Source organism: Salmo trutta, chromosome 2, assembly GCF_901001165.1.
Source record: "Salmo trutta chromosome 2, fSalTru1.1, whole genome shotgun sequence".
Taxonomy (NCBI): Eukaryota; Metazoa; Chordata; class Actinopteri; order Salmoniformes; family Salmonidae; genus Salmo; species Salmo trutta.
In genome coordinates, this window is record NC_042958.1 from 34,950,731 (window position 1) to 34,964,196 (window position 13,466).

At 40.3% G+C, this 13,466-nt stretch overlaps 4 non-coding genes across 4 annotated transcripts; all 4 read left to right on the plus strand.

Moving 5' to 3' along the window:
* Positions 1-1,187: 1,187 nt before the first annotated feature.
* trnar-ccg (transfer RNA arginine (anticodon CCG)) lies at positions 1,188-1,260 on the plus strand. The gene has a single exon. It is a non-coding gene; the product is annotated as a tRNA-Arg (tRNA).
* A 2,456-nt stretch (positions 1,261-3,716) lies between these two features.
* On the plus strand, positions 3,717-3,789 carry trnar-ccg (transfer RNA arginine (anticodon CCG)). The gene has a single exon. It is a non-coding gene; the product is annotated as a tRNA-Arg (tRNA).
* Positions 3,790-10,206: 6,417 nt separating this feature from the next.
* On the plus strand, positions 10,207-10,279 carry trnar-ccg (transfer RNA arginine (anticodon CCG)). The gene has a single exon. It is a non-coding gene; the product is annotated as a tRNA-Arg (tRNA).
* Positions 10,280-12,699: 2,420 nt separating this feature from the next.
* On the plus strand, positions 12,700-12,772 carry trnar-ccg (transfer RNA arginine (anticodon CCG)). The gene has a single exon. It is a non-coding gene; the product is annotated as a tRNA-Arg (tRNA).
* The last annotated feature ends 694 nt before the right edge of the window (positions 12,773-13,466 follow it).

A 13,466-nucleotide genomic window follows, 5' to 3' on the forward strand; every position in this document is an offset into this window, starting at 1 on the left:
GGACTTTGCAATGAATTGCAATTCATCTGACCACTCTTCATAACATTCTGGAGTATATGCAAATTGCCATCATACAAACTGAGGCAGCAGACTTTGTGAAAATGAATATTTGTGTCATTCTCAAAACTTTTGGCCACGACTCTATATAATGTATTTTCAACACAATTGGCTGGAAAGCCTCAGTGTAGAATGACATACAGTATAAGTAGCTGCTGTTGTTAACAGCAAAGGAAAAAACAGCATGAGGTATTATCTTGTTGGGTCATTTCATTATATATCACAACCCCAATTTATGAACAACTCCATCACAGTTCATGTCTACACCCTCAGACATACTTGATGTGCCCCATATGGCACCCTATTACTATATAGTTCACAACTTTTGAACAGAGACCTTTTGGCCCTGGTCAAGGTCCAGCCAATCAGAATGAGTTTTTCCCTACAAAAGGTCTTTATTACAGACAGAAATACTCCTCAGTTTCATCAGCTGCCCGGTTGGTGGGTCTCACACGATCCCGCAGGTGAAGAAGCTGGACGTGTAGGTCCTGGGATGGCGTGTTTACACATAGCGTGCGTATGTGAGGCCGGTTGGAAGTACTGGCAAATTCTCTAAAACGACATTGGAGGTGGCTTATGGTAGAGAAATGAAGATTCAATTCTCTGGCCACAGCTCTGGTGGACATTCCTGCAGTCAGCAAAACAATCTTCTAGTTGCACTGTCCTTCAAAACTTGAGACATCTGTGGCTTTGTGTTGTGTGAAAAACGGCATATTTTAGAGTGGCCTTTTATTGTCCCCAGCATAGATTGTACATCTCAATTGTCAGTAGAAACCACATTTGTTTAAGCAAGTCAGCCATATCAGCTGCAGTTTGTTTTTAAAAAAGGCAGTAAATGAGGCTGAATGAACTGTTTCGCTGCCAGACAAGGCTCCGCTGATAGCCAGGTGTAGCAGTGGTAAGGATTCACTCCATGGTGCTGAAAAGAAAGCTCTGCTGTTGGGAAAGCTTTATATAGGGCCTAACTGTATGTGGGTACCGTTTGTCACAGTTATAGTGCAATGAATGTATTATTTAATGTTGAATTGTGTTGTGTAATGGCTTTGCTGGCATGCATCAAAACTTTGTAAAAATGTTTGCCCCACCAAGATGTATTTTTCTCTAGTGAATAAGTGATCCAGTGAATAAGTGATCCAGTGGCCTAATGGATAAGGCATCAGCCTCCGGAGCTGGGGATTGTGGGTTCAAGTCCCACCTGGGTCTGTTGAAAACAGCTGAGCATTAGATCAAAAGTTCATTCTACGATCTGCTTGCATGAATTTGTTAGCTTTAAACACTATCAGTACTAAATTCCCAATTGCCTGATGCAAATAGTGAATTCCAAATGAAAGAGACATTAGTCAATAGTAGGAGACAAGAAAAGTGACAATTGTGACCCGTCTTCCAGATCATGACTAAACTGCCAGCCCTGTACTTCACAAAACAATCTACTATTTATTGTCTAAGCAAACTAAGAGCACGTAAAACTGTTGTAAATCAAAGTTTTATTAGTCATAAATAAATAATAACATCTTCAAAGTATTCCAATGACTCCAATAGACCTAGAGAATCAGTGCTGTGTGTGAGTCATGACTCCTTTTTTTTGTCAAATGTATTGTGACAAACATGATTGTGAAACTACACGTTATAATAAATGTTGATTTGAATGTTGATTCATATTTGTATCATGATAACAGTAGAATAGGTTTGTCTACTTGGAGCCTGCTGCTAGTGGCTGTTTTCTTTTAGCTTAGCTGTTAGTACATTGTTGTTGTTCTTGAGGCTGGCCAGTAAGGCAGCTTAGTCCTCTACTTTTCCAACACTCCACTTGGAACAGAAGAACATGGGCAGGCTGGAGTCTTTGCCCTCTTTGGGAAGGAAGGACCTCTGTCTGGAAAAAAATAAATAATAAGATGTAGACTTGTATATAAAATATTATAAAATGCAAAACACCCCAAAAGACATTGATTCTTTAAACCAGAGGAGTACATGTCTCCCCCCAAATTTTAAAATTACATTTTTGTCCCCCTTAGTTTTATCATTGGAATGTGATAGAAAACGAGGCTACGGTGTGCTTTAGGACCATGCGGACACCTCCAAGCAGTCGGGGAGGCTGTTTGGAGTGTTTATCCAACTGGGGGGAAAAAATTATAATAATAGTTATGTCCCCCCCACTTCGAAAAACAAAGTTGCACCCTTGCTTTATACTGTACAGTCATGGCCAAAAGTTTTGAGAATGACACAAATAGCAGGCAACAATAGTTGACAGAGGATGAACAATGATTCCAAGCACCACCCTCCTTTTGAAGCTTCCAGTCTGTTGTTCAAACTAAATCAGCATGACAGAGTGATCTCCAGCCTTGTCCTCATCAACACTCACACCTGTGTTAATGAGAGAATCACTGACATGATGTCAGCTGGTCCTTCTGTGGCAGGGCTGAAATGCAGTGGAAATGTTTTTGGAGGGATTCAGCTCATTTGCGTGGCAAAGAGGGACTTTGCAATGAATTGCAATTCATCTGACCACTCTTCATAACATTCTGGAGTATATGCAAATTGCCATCATACAAACTGAGGCAGCAGACTTTGTGAAAATGAATATTTGTGTCATTCTCAAAACTTTTGGCCACGACTCTATATAATGTATTTTCAACACAATTGGCTGGAAAGCCTCAGTGTAGAATGACATACAGTATAAGTAGCTGCTGTTGTTAACAGCAAAGGAAAAAACAGCATGAGGTATTATCTTGTTGGGTCATTTCATTATATATCACAACCCCAATTTATGAACAACTCCATCACAGTTCATGTCTACACCCTCAGACATACTTGATGTGCCCCATATGGCACCCTATTACTATAAAGTTTACAACTTTTGAACAGAGACCTTTTGGCCCTGGTCAAGGTCCAGCCAATCAGAATGAGTTTTTCCCTACAAAAGGTCTTTATTACAGACAGAAATACTCCTCAGTTTCATCAGCTGCCCGGTTGGTGGGTCTCACACGATCCCGCAGGTGAAGAAGCTGGACGTGTAGGTCCTGGGATGGCGTGTTTACACATAGCGTGCGTATGTGAGGCCGGTTGGAAGTACTGGCAAATTCTCTAAAACGACATTGGAGGTGGCTTATGGTAGAGAAATGAAGATTCAATTCTCTGGCCACAGCTCTGGTGGACATTCCTGCAGTCAGCAAAACAATCTTCTAGTTGCACTGTCCTTCAAAACTTGAGACATCTGTGGCTTTGTGTTGTGTGAAAAACGGCATATTTTAGAGTGGCCTTTTATTGTCCCCAGCATAGATTGTACATCTCAATTGTCAGTAGAAACCACATTTGTTTAAGCAAGTCAGCCATATCAGCTGCAGTTTGTTTTTAAAAAAGGCAGTAAATGAGGCTGAATGAACTGTTTCGCTGCCAGACAAGGCTCCGCTGATAGCCAGGTGTAGCAGTGGTAAGGATTCACTCCATGGTGCTGAAAAGAAAGCTCTGCTGTTGGGAAAGCTTTATATAGGGCCTAACTGTATGTGGGTACCGTTTGTCACAGTTATAGTGCAATGAATGTATTATTTAATGTTGAATTGTGTTGTGTAATGGCTTTGCTGGCATGCATCAAAACTTTGTAAAAATGTTTGCCCCACCAAGATGTATTTTTCTCTAGTGAATAAGTGATCCAGTGAATAAGTGATCCAGTGGCCTAATGGATAAGGCATCAGCCTCCGGAGCTGGGGATTGTGGGTTCAAGTCCCACCTGGGTCTGTTGAAAACAGCTGAGCATTACATCAAAAGTTCATTCTATGATCTGCTTGCATGAATTTGTTAGCTTTAAACACTATCAGTACTAAATTCCCAATTGCCTGATGCAAATAGTGAATTCCAAATGAAAGAGACATTAGTCAATAGTAGGAGACAAGAAAAGTGACAATTGTGACCCGTCTTCCAGATCATGATTAACCTCTCTAGTACATGTGGGACGAACTCGTCCCACCTACGTAACAGCTACTGAAATCCAGTGGCGCGATTTTTGAATCGTTAGAAATGCTATAACTTCAATTTCTCAAACATATGACTATTTCACAGCTATTTAAAGACAAGAATCTCGTTAATCTAACCCCACTGTCCGATTTCAAAAAGGCTTTACAACAAAAGCAAAACATTAGATTATGTTAGCAGAGTACCCAGCCAGAAATAATCACACAGCCATTTTTCAAGCTAGCATATCATGTCACATAAACCCAAACCACAGCTAAATGCAGCACTAACCTTTTATAATCTTCATCAGATGACACACCTAGGACATTGTGTTATACAATACATGCATGTCTGTTCAATCAAGTTCATATTTATATCAAAAACCAGCTTTTTACATTAGCATGTGACGTTCAGAAAAAGCATAACCACCGCAAACTTCCGGTGAATTTACTAACAGTTTGCTAAATTACTCACGATAAACGTTCACAAAAAGCATAACAATTATTTTAAGAATTATAGATACATTACCCCTCTATGCACTCGATATGTCCGATTTTAAAATAGCTTTTCGGATGAAGCACATTTTGCAATAATGTAAGTACATAGCCCGGCGTTACAGGGCTAGCTATTTAGATACCCACCCAGTTCAGCCTCCACCAAAATCACATTTCCTATAAGAAAAATGTTCTTACCTTGCTTGTTCTTCATCAGAATACACTGCCAGGACTTCTACTTCAATAACAAATGTTGGTTTGGTCCCAAATAATCCATCGTTATGTTCCAACAGCGACGTTTTGTTCGTGAGTTCTAGAATGCTTTTTCGCGGTGTCGCGCATGGCGCATTGGCGTGTCAAAAATGTCTAAATATTCCATTACCGTACTTCGAAGCATGTCAACCGCTGTTTAAAACCAATTTTTATGCCATTTATGTCATAGAGAAGTGTTAATATTCCGACCGGGAGTATGCATTGAGCCTAAACAGCCGAATAAAATTTCTCCTCAGAAGCGACTCATGCACGCGCATCATTGAAAGGTCCTCCGAGCATCCACTTACAAAAGGCGATAATATATTTCAACCTGAGGTTCCCTCGTAAACCTTCAGTTATTTCGCGGGCTCTGAGAGCCTATTGGAGCCCTGGGAATTGTCACGTTACAGCTAAGATCCTTACTTTTCAATAAAAAGAGGTAAGACGCACGACTCCTTGTCAGACAGGGTACTTCCTGCTTGAAACCTTGTCAGGTTTTTGCCTGCCATAGGAGTTCTGTTATACTCACAGACACCATTCAAACAGTTTTAGAAAATTCAGAGTGTTTTCTATCCAAACCTGAACAATAATATGCATATTCTAGCTTCTGAGTTGGTGTAGGAGGCCGTTAAAAATGGGAACATATTTTTTCCAAAATTCTCAATACTGCCCCCTATACCAAACAGGCTAAACTGCCAGCCCTGTACTTCACAAAACAATCTACTATTTATTGTCTAAGCAAATTAAGAGCACGTAAAACTGTTGTAAATCAAAGTTTTATTAGTCATAAATAAATAAAAACATCTTCAAAGTATTCCAATGACTCCAATAGACCTAGAGAATCAGTGCTGTGTGTGAGTCATGACTCCTTTTTTTTGTCAAATGTATTGTGACAAACATGATTGTGAAACTACACGTTATAATAAATGTTGATTTGAATGTTGATTCATATTTGTATCATGATAACAGTAGAATAGGTTTGTCTACTTGGAGCCTGCTGCTAGTGGCTGTTTTCTTTTAGCTTAGCTGTTAGTACATTGTTGTTGTTCTTGAGGCTGGCCAGTAAGGCAGCTTAGTCCTCTACTTTTCCAACACTCCACTTGGAACAGAAGAACATGGGCAGGCTGGAGTCTTTGCCCTCTTTGGGAAGGAAGGACCTCTGTCTGGAAAAAAATAAATAATAAGATGTAGACTTGTATATAAAATATAATAAAATGCAAAACACCCCAAAAGACATTGATTCTTTAAACCAGAGGAGTACATGTCTCCCCCCAAATTTTGAAATTACATTTTTGTCCCCCTTAGTTTTATCATTGGAATGTGATAGAAAACGAGGCTACGGTGTGCTTTAGGACCATGCGGACACCTCCAAGCAGTCGGGGAGGCTGTTTGGAGTGTTTATCCAACTGGGGGGAAAAAATTATAATAATAGTTATGTCCCCCCCACTTCGAAAAACAAAGTTGCACCCTTGCTTTATACTGTACAGTCATGGCCAAAAGTTTTGAGAATGACACAAATAGCAGGCAACAATAGTTGACAGAGGATGAACAATGATTCCAAGCACCACCCTCCTTTTGAAGCTTCCAGTCTGTTGTTCAAACTAAATCAGCATGACAGAGTGATCTCCAGCCTTGTCCTCATCAACACTCACACCTGTGTTAATGAGAGAATCACTGACATGATGTCAGCTGGTCCTTCTGTGGCAGGGCTGAAATGCAGTGGAAATGTTTTTGGAGGGATTCAGCTCATTTGCGTGGCAAAGAGGGACTTTGCAATGAATTGCAATTCATCTGACCACTCTTCATAACATTCTGGAGTATATGCAAATTGCCATCATACAAACTGAGGCAGCAGACTTTGTGAAAATGAATATTTGTGTCATTCTCAAAACTTTTGGCCACGACTCTATATAATGTATTTTCAACACAATTGGCTGGAAAGCCTCAGTGTAGAATGACATACAGTATAAGTAGCTGCTGTTGTTAACAGCAAAGGAAAAAACAGCATGAGGTATTATCTTGTTGGGTCATTTCATTATATATCACAACCCCAATTTATGAACAACTCCATCACAGTTCATGTCTACACCCTCAGACATACTTGATGTGCCCCATATGGCACCCTATTACTATATAGTTCACAACTTTTGAACAGAGACCTTTTGGCCCTGGTCAAGGTCCAGCCAATCAGAATGAGTTTTTCCCTACAAAAGGTCTTTATTACAGACAGAAATACTCCTCAGTTTCATCAGCTGCCCGGTTGGTGGGTCTCACACGATCCCGCAGGTGAAGAAGCTGGACGTGTAGGTCCTGGGATGGCGTGTTTACACATAGCGTGCGTATGTGAGGCCGGTTGGAAGTACTGGCAAATTCTCTAAAACGACATTGGCTTATGGTAGAGAAATGAAGATTCAATTCTCTGGCCACAGCTCTGGTGGACATTCCTGCAGTCAGCAAAACAATCTTCTAGTTGCACTGTCCTTCAAAACTTGAGACATCTGTGGCTTTGTGTTGTGTGAAAAACGGCATATTTTAGAGTGGCCTTTTATTGTCCCCAGCATAGATTGTACATCTCAATTGTCAGTAGAAACCACATTTGTTTAAGCAAGTCAGCCATATCAGCTGCAGTTTGTTTTTAAAAAAGGCAGTAAATGAGGCTGAATGAACTGTTTCGCTGCCAGACAAGGCTCCGCTGATAGCCAGGTGTAGCAGTGGTAAGGATTCACTCCATGGTGCTGAAAAGAAAGCTCTGCTGTTGGGAAAGCTTTATATAGGGCCTAACTGTATGTGGGTACCGTTTGTCACAGTTATAGTGCAATGAATGTATTATTTAATGTTGAATTGTGTTGTGTAATGGCTTTGCTGGCATGCATCAAAACTTTGTAAAAATGTTTGCCCCACCAAGATGTATTTTTCTCTAGTGAATAAGTGATCCAGTGAATAAGTGATCCAGTGGCCTAATGGATAAGGCATAAGCCTCAGGAGCTGGGGATTGTGGGTTCAAGTCCCACCTGTGTCTGTTGAAAACAGCTGAGCATTAGATCAAAAGTTCATTCTACGATCTGCTTGCATGAATTTGTTAGCTTTAAACACTATCAGTACTAAATTCCCAATTGCCTGATGCAAATAGTGAATTCCAAATGAAAGAGACATTAGTCAATAGTAGGAGACAAGAAAAGTGACAATTGTGGCCCGTCTTCCAGATCATGACTAAACTGCCAGCCCTGTACTTCACAAAACAATCTACTATTTATTGTCTAAGCAAATTAAGAGCACGTAAAACTGTTGTAAATCAAAGTTTTATTAGTCATAAATAAATAAAAACATCTTCAAAGTATTCCAATGACTCCAATAGACCTAGAGAATCAGTGCTGTGTGTGAGTCATGACTCCTTTTTTTGTCAAATGTATTGTGACAAACATGATTGTGAAACTACACGTTATAATAAATGTTGATTTGAATGTTGATTCATATTTGTATCATGATAACAGTAGAATAGGTTTGTCTACTTGGAGCCTGCTGCTAGTGGCTGTTTTCTTTTAGCTTAGCTGTTAGTACATTGTTGTTGTTCTTGAGGCTGGCCAGTGAGGCAGCTTAGTCCTCTACTTTTCCAACACTCCACTTGGAACAGAAGAACATGGGCAGGCTGGAGTCTTTGCCCTCTTTGGGAAGGAAGGACCTCTGTCTGGAAAAAAATAAATAATAAGATGTAGACTTGTATATAAAATATTATAAAATGCAAAACACCCCAAAAGACATTGATTCTTTAAACCAGAGGAGTACATGTCTCCCCCCAAATTTTGAAATTACATTTTTGTCCCCCTTAGTTTTATCATTGGAATGTGATAGAAAACGAGGCTACGGTGTGCTTTAGGACCATGCGGACACCTCCAAGCAGTCGGGGAGGCTGTTTGGAGTGTTTATCCAACTGGGGGGAAAAAATTATAATAATAGTTATGTCCCCCCCACTTCGAAAAACAAAGTTGCACCCTTGCTTTATACTGTACAGTCATGGCCAAAAGTTTTGAGAATGACACAAATAGCAGGCAACAATAGTTGACAGAGGATGAACAATGATTCCAAGCACCACCCTCCTTTTGAAGCTTCCAGTCTGTTGTTCAAACTAAATCAGCATGACCGAGTGATCTCCAGCCTTGTCCTCATCAACACTCACACCTGTGTTAATGAGAGAATCACTGACATGATGTCAGCTGGTCCTTCTGTGGCAGGGCTGAAATGCAGTGGAAATGTTTTTGGAGGGATTCAGCTCATTTGCGTGGCAAAGAGGGACTTTGCAATGAATTGCAATTCATCTGACCACTCTTCATAACATTCTGGAGTATATGCAAATTGCCATCATACAAACTGAGGCAGCAGACTTTGTGAAAATGAATATTTGTGTCATTCTCAAAACTTTTGGCCACGACTGTATATAATGTATTTTCAACACAATTGGCTGGAAAGCCTCAGTGTAGAATGACATACAGTATAAGTAGCTGCTGTTGTTAACAGCAAAGGAAAAAACAGCATGAGGTATTATCTTGTTGGGTCATTTCATTATATATCACAACCCCAATTTATGAACAACTCCATCACAGTTCATGTCTACACCCTCAGACATACTTGATGTGCCCCATATGGCACCCTATTACTATAAAGTTTACAACTTTTGAACAGAGACCTTTTGGCCCTGGTCAAGGTCCAGCCAATCAGAATGAGTTTTTCCCTACAAAAGGTCTTTATTACAGACAGAAATACTCCTCAGTTTCATCAGCTGCCCGGTTGGTGGGTCTCACACGATCCCGCAGGTGAAGAAGCTGGACGTGTAGGTCCTGGGATGGCGTGTTTACACATAGCGTGCGTATGTGAGGCCGGTTGGAAGTACTGGCAAATTCTCTAAAACGACATTGGAGGTGGCTTATGGTAGAGAAATGAAGATTCAATTCTCTGGCCACAGCTCTGGTGGACATTCCTGCAGTCAGCAAAACAATCTTCTAGTTGCACTGTCCTTCAAAACTTGAGACATCTGTGGCTTTGTGTTGTGTGAAAAACGGCATATTTTAGAGTGGCCTTTTATTGTCCCCAGCATAGATTGTACATCTCAATTGTCAGTAGAAACCACATTTGTTTAAGCAAGTCAGCCATATCAGCTGCAGTTTGTTTTTAAAAAAGGCAGTAAATGAGGCTGAATGAACTGTTTCGCTGCCAGACAAGGCTCCGCTGATAGCCAGGTGTAGCAGTGGTAAGGATTCACTCCATGGTGCTGAAAAGAAAGCTCTGCTGTTGGGAAAGCTTTATATAGGGCCTAACTGTATGTGGGTACCGTTTGTCACAGTTATAGTGCAATGAATGTATTATTTAATGTTGAATTGTGTTGTGTAATGGCTTTGCTGGCATGCATCAAAACTTTGTAAAAATGTTTGCCCCACCAAGATGTATTTTTCTCTAGTGAATAAGTGATCCAGTGGCCTAATGGATAAGGCATCAGCCTCCGGAGCTGGGGATTGTGGGTTCAAGTCCCACCTGGGTCTGTTGAAAGCAGCTGAGCATTAGATCAAAAGTTCATTCTACGATCTGCTTGCATGAATTTGTTAGCTTTAATCACTATCAGTACTAAATTCCCAATTTCCTGATGCAAATAGTGAATTCCAAATGAAAGAGACATTAGTCAATAGTAGGAGACCAGAAAAGTGACAATTGTGACCGGTCTTCCAGCCCTGTACTTCACAAAACAATCTACTATTTATTGTCTAAGCAAATTAAGAGCACGTAAAACTGTTGTAAATCAAAGTTTTATTAGTCATAAATAAATAAAAACATCTTCAAAGTATTCCAATGACTCCAATAGACCTAGAGAATCAGTGCTGTGTGTGAGTCATGACTCCTTTTTTTGTCAAATGTATTGTGACAAACATGATTGTGAAACTACACGTTATAATAAATGTTGATTTGAATGTTGATTCATATTTGTATCATGATAACAGTAGAATAGGTTTGTCTACTTGGAGCCTGCTGCTAGTGGCTGTTTTCTTTTAGCTTAGCTGTTAGTACATTGTTGTTGTTCTTGAGGCTGGCCAGTGAGGCAGCTTAGTCCTCTACTTTTCCAACACTCCACTTGGAACAGAAGAACATGGGCAGGCTGGAGTCTTTGCCCTCTTTGGGAAGGAAGGACCTCTGTCTGGAAAAAAATAAATAATAAGATGTAGACTTGTATATAAAATATAATAAAATGCAAAACACCCCAAAAGACATTGATTCTTTAAACCAGAGGAGTACATGTCTCCCCCCAAATTTTGAAATTACATTTTTGTCCCCCTTAGTTTTATCTTTGGAATGTGATAGAAAAGGAGGCTACGGTGTGCTTTAGGACCATGCGGACACCTCCAAGCAGTCGGGGAGGCTGTTTGGAGTGTTTATCCAACTGGGGGGAAAAAATTATAATAATAGTTATGTCCCCCCCACTTCGAAAACAAAGTTGCACCCTTGCTTTATACTGTACAGTCATGGCCAAAAGTTTTGAGAATGACACAAATAGCAGGCAACAATAGTTGACAGAGGATGAACAATGATTCCAAGCACCACCCTCCTTTTGAAGCTTCCAGTCTGTTGTTCAAACTAAATCAGCATGACAGAGTGATCTCCAGCCTTGTCCTCATCAACACTCACACCTGTGTTAATGAGAGAATCACTGACATGATGTCAGCTGGTCCTTCTGTGGCAGGGCTGAAATGCAGTGGAAATGTTTTTGGAGGGATTCAGCTCATTTGCGTGGCAAAGAGGGACTTTGCAATGAATTGCAATTCATCTGACCACTCTTCATAACATTCTGGAGTATATGCAAATTGCCATCATACAAACTGAGGCAGCAGACTTTGTGAAAATGAATATTTGTGTCATTCTCAAAACCTTTGGCCACGACTCTATATAATGTATTTTCAACACAATTGGCTGGAAAGCCTCAGTGTAGAATGACATACAGTATAAGTAGCTGCTGTTGTTAACAGCAAAGGAAAAAACAGCATGAGGTATTATCTTGTTGGGTCATTTCATTATATATCACAACCCCAATTTATGAACAACTCCATCACAGTTCATGTCTACACCCTCAGACATACTTGATGTGCCCCATATGGCACCCTATTACTATATAGTTCACAACTTTTGAACAGAGACCTTTTGGCCCTGGTCAAGGTCCAGCCAATCAGAATGAATTTTTCCCTACAAAAGGTCTTTATTACAGACAGAAATACTCCTCAGTTTCATCAGCTGCCCGGTTGGTGGGTCTCACACGATCCCGCAGGTGAAGAAGCTGGACGTGTAGGTCCTGGGATGGCGTGTTTACACATAGCGTGCGTATGTGAGTCCGGTTGGAAGTACTGGCAAATTCTCTAAAACGACATTGGAGGTGGCTTATGGTAGAGAAATGAAGATTCAATTCTCTGGCCACAGCTCTGGTGGACATTCCTGCAGTCAGCAAAACAATCTTCTAGTTGCACTGTCCTTCAAAACTTGAGACATCTGTGGCTTTGTGTTGTGTGAAAAAACGGCATATTTTAGAGTGGCCTTTTATTGTCCCCAGCATAGATTGTACATCTCAATTGTCAGTAGAAACCACATTTGTTTAAGCAAGTCAGCCATATCAGCTGCAGTTTGTTTTTAAAAAAGGCAGTAAATGAGGCTGAATGAACTGTTTCGCTGCCAGACAAGGCTCCTCTGATAGCCAGGTGTAGCAGTGGTAAGGATTCACTCCATGGTGCTGAAAAGAAAGCTCTGCTGTTGGGAAAGCTTTATATAGGGCCTAACTGTATGTGGGTACCGTTTGTCACAGTTATAGTGCAATGAATGTATTATTTAATGTTCAATTGTGTTGTGTAATGGCTTTGCTGGCATGCATCAAAACTTTGTAAAAATGTTTGCCCCACCAAGATGTATTTTTCTCTAGTGAAAAAGTGATCCAGTGGCCTAATGGATAAGGCATCAGCCTCCGGAGCTGGGGATTGTGGGTTCAAGTCCCACCTGGGTCTGTTGAAAGCAGCTGAGCATTAGATCAAAAGTTCATTCTACGATCTGCTTGCATGAATTTGTTAGCTTTAATCACTATCAGTACTAAATTCCCAAATTCCTGATGCAAATAGTGAATTCAAAATGAAAGAGACATTAGTCAATAGTAGGAGACCAGAAAAGTGACAATTGTGACCCTTCTTCCAGATCATGACTAAACTGCCAGCCCTGTACTTCACAAAACAATCTACTATTTATTGTCTAAGCAAATTAAGAGCACGTAAAACTGTTGTAAATCAAAGTTTTATAAGTCATAAATAGATAAAAACATCTTCAAAGTATTCCAATGACTCCAATAGACCTAGAGAATCAGTGCTGTGTGTGAGTCATGACTCCTTTTTTTGTCAAATGTATTGTGACAAACATGATTGTGAAACTACACATTATAATAAATGTTGATTTGAATGTTGATTCATATTTGTATCATGATAACAGTAGAATAGGTTTGTCTACTTGGAGCCTGCTGCTAGTGGCTGTTTTCTTTTAGCTTAGCTGTTAGTACATTGTTGTTGTTCTTGAGGCTGGCCAGTGAGGCAGCTTAGTCCTCTACTTTTCCAACACTCCACTTGGAACAGAAGAACATGGGCAGGCTGGAGTCTTTGCCCTCTTTGGGAAGGAAGGACCTCTGTCTGGAAAAAAATAAATAATAAGATGTAG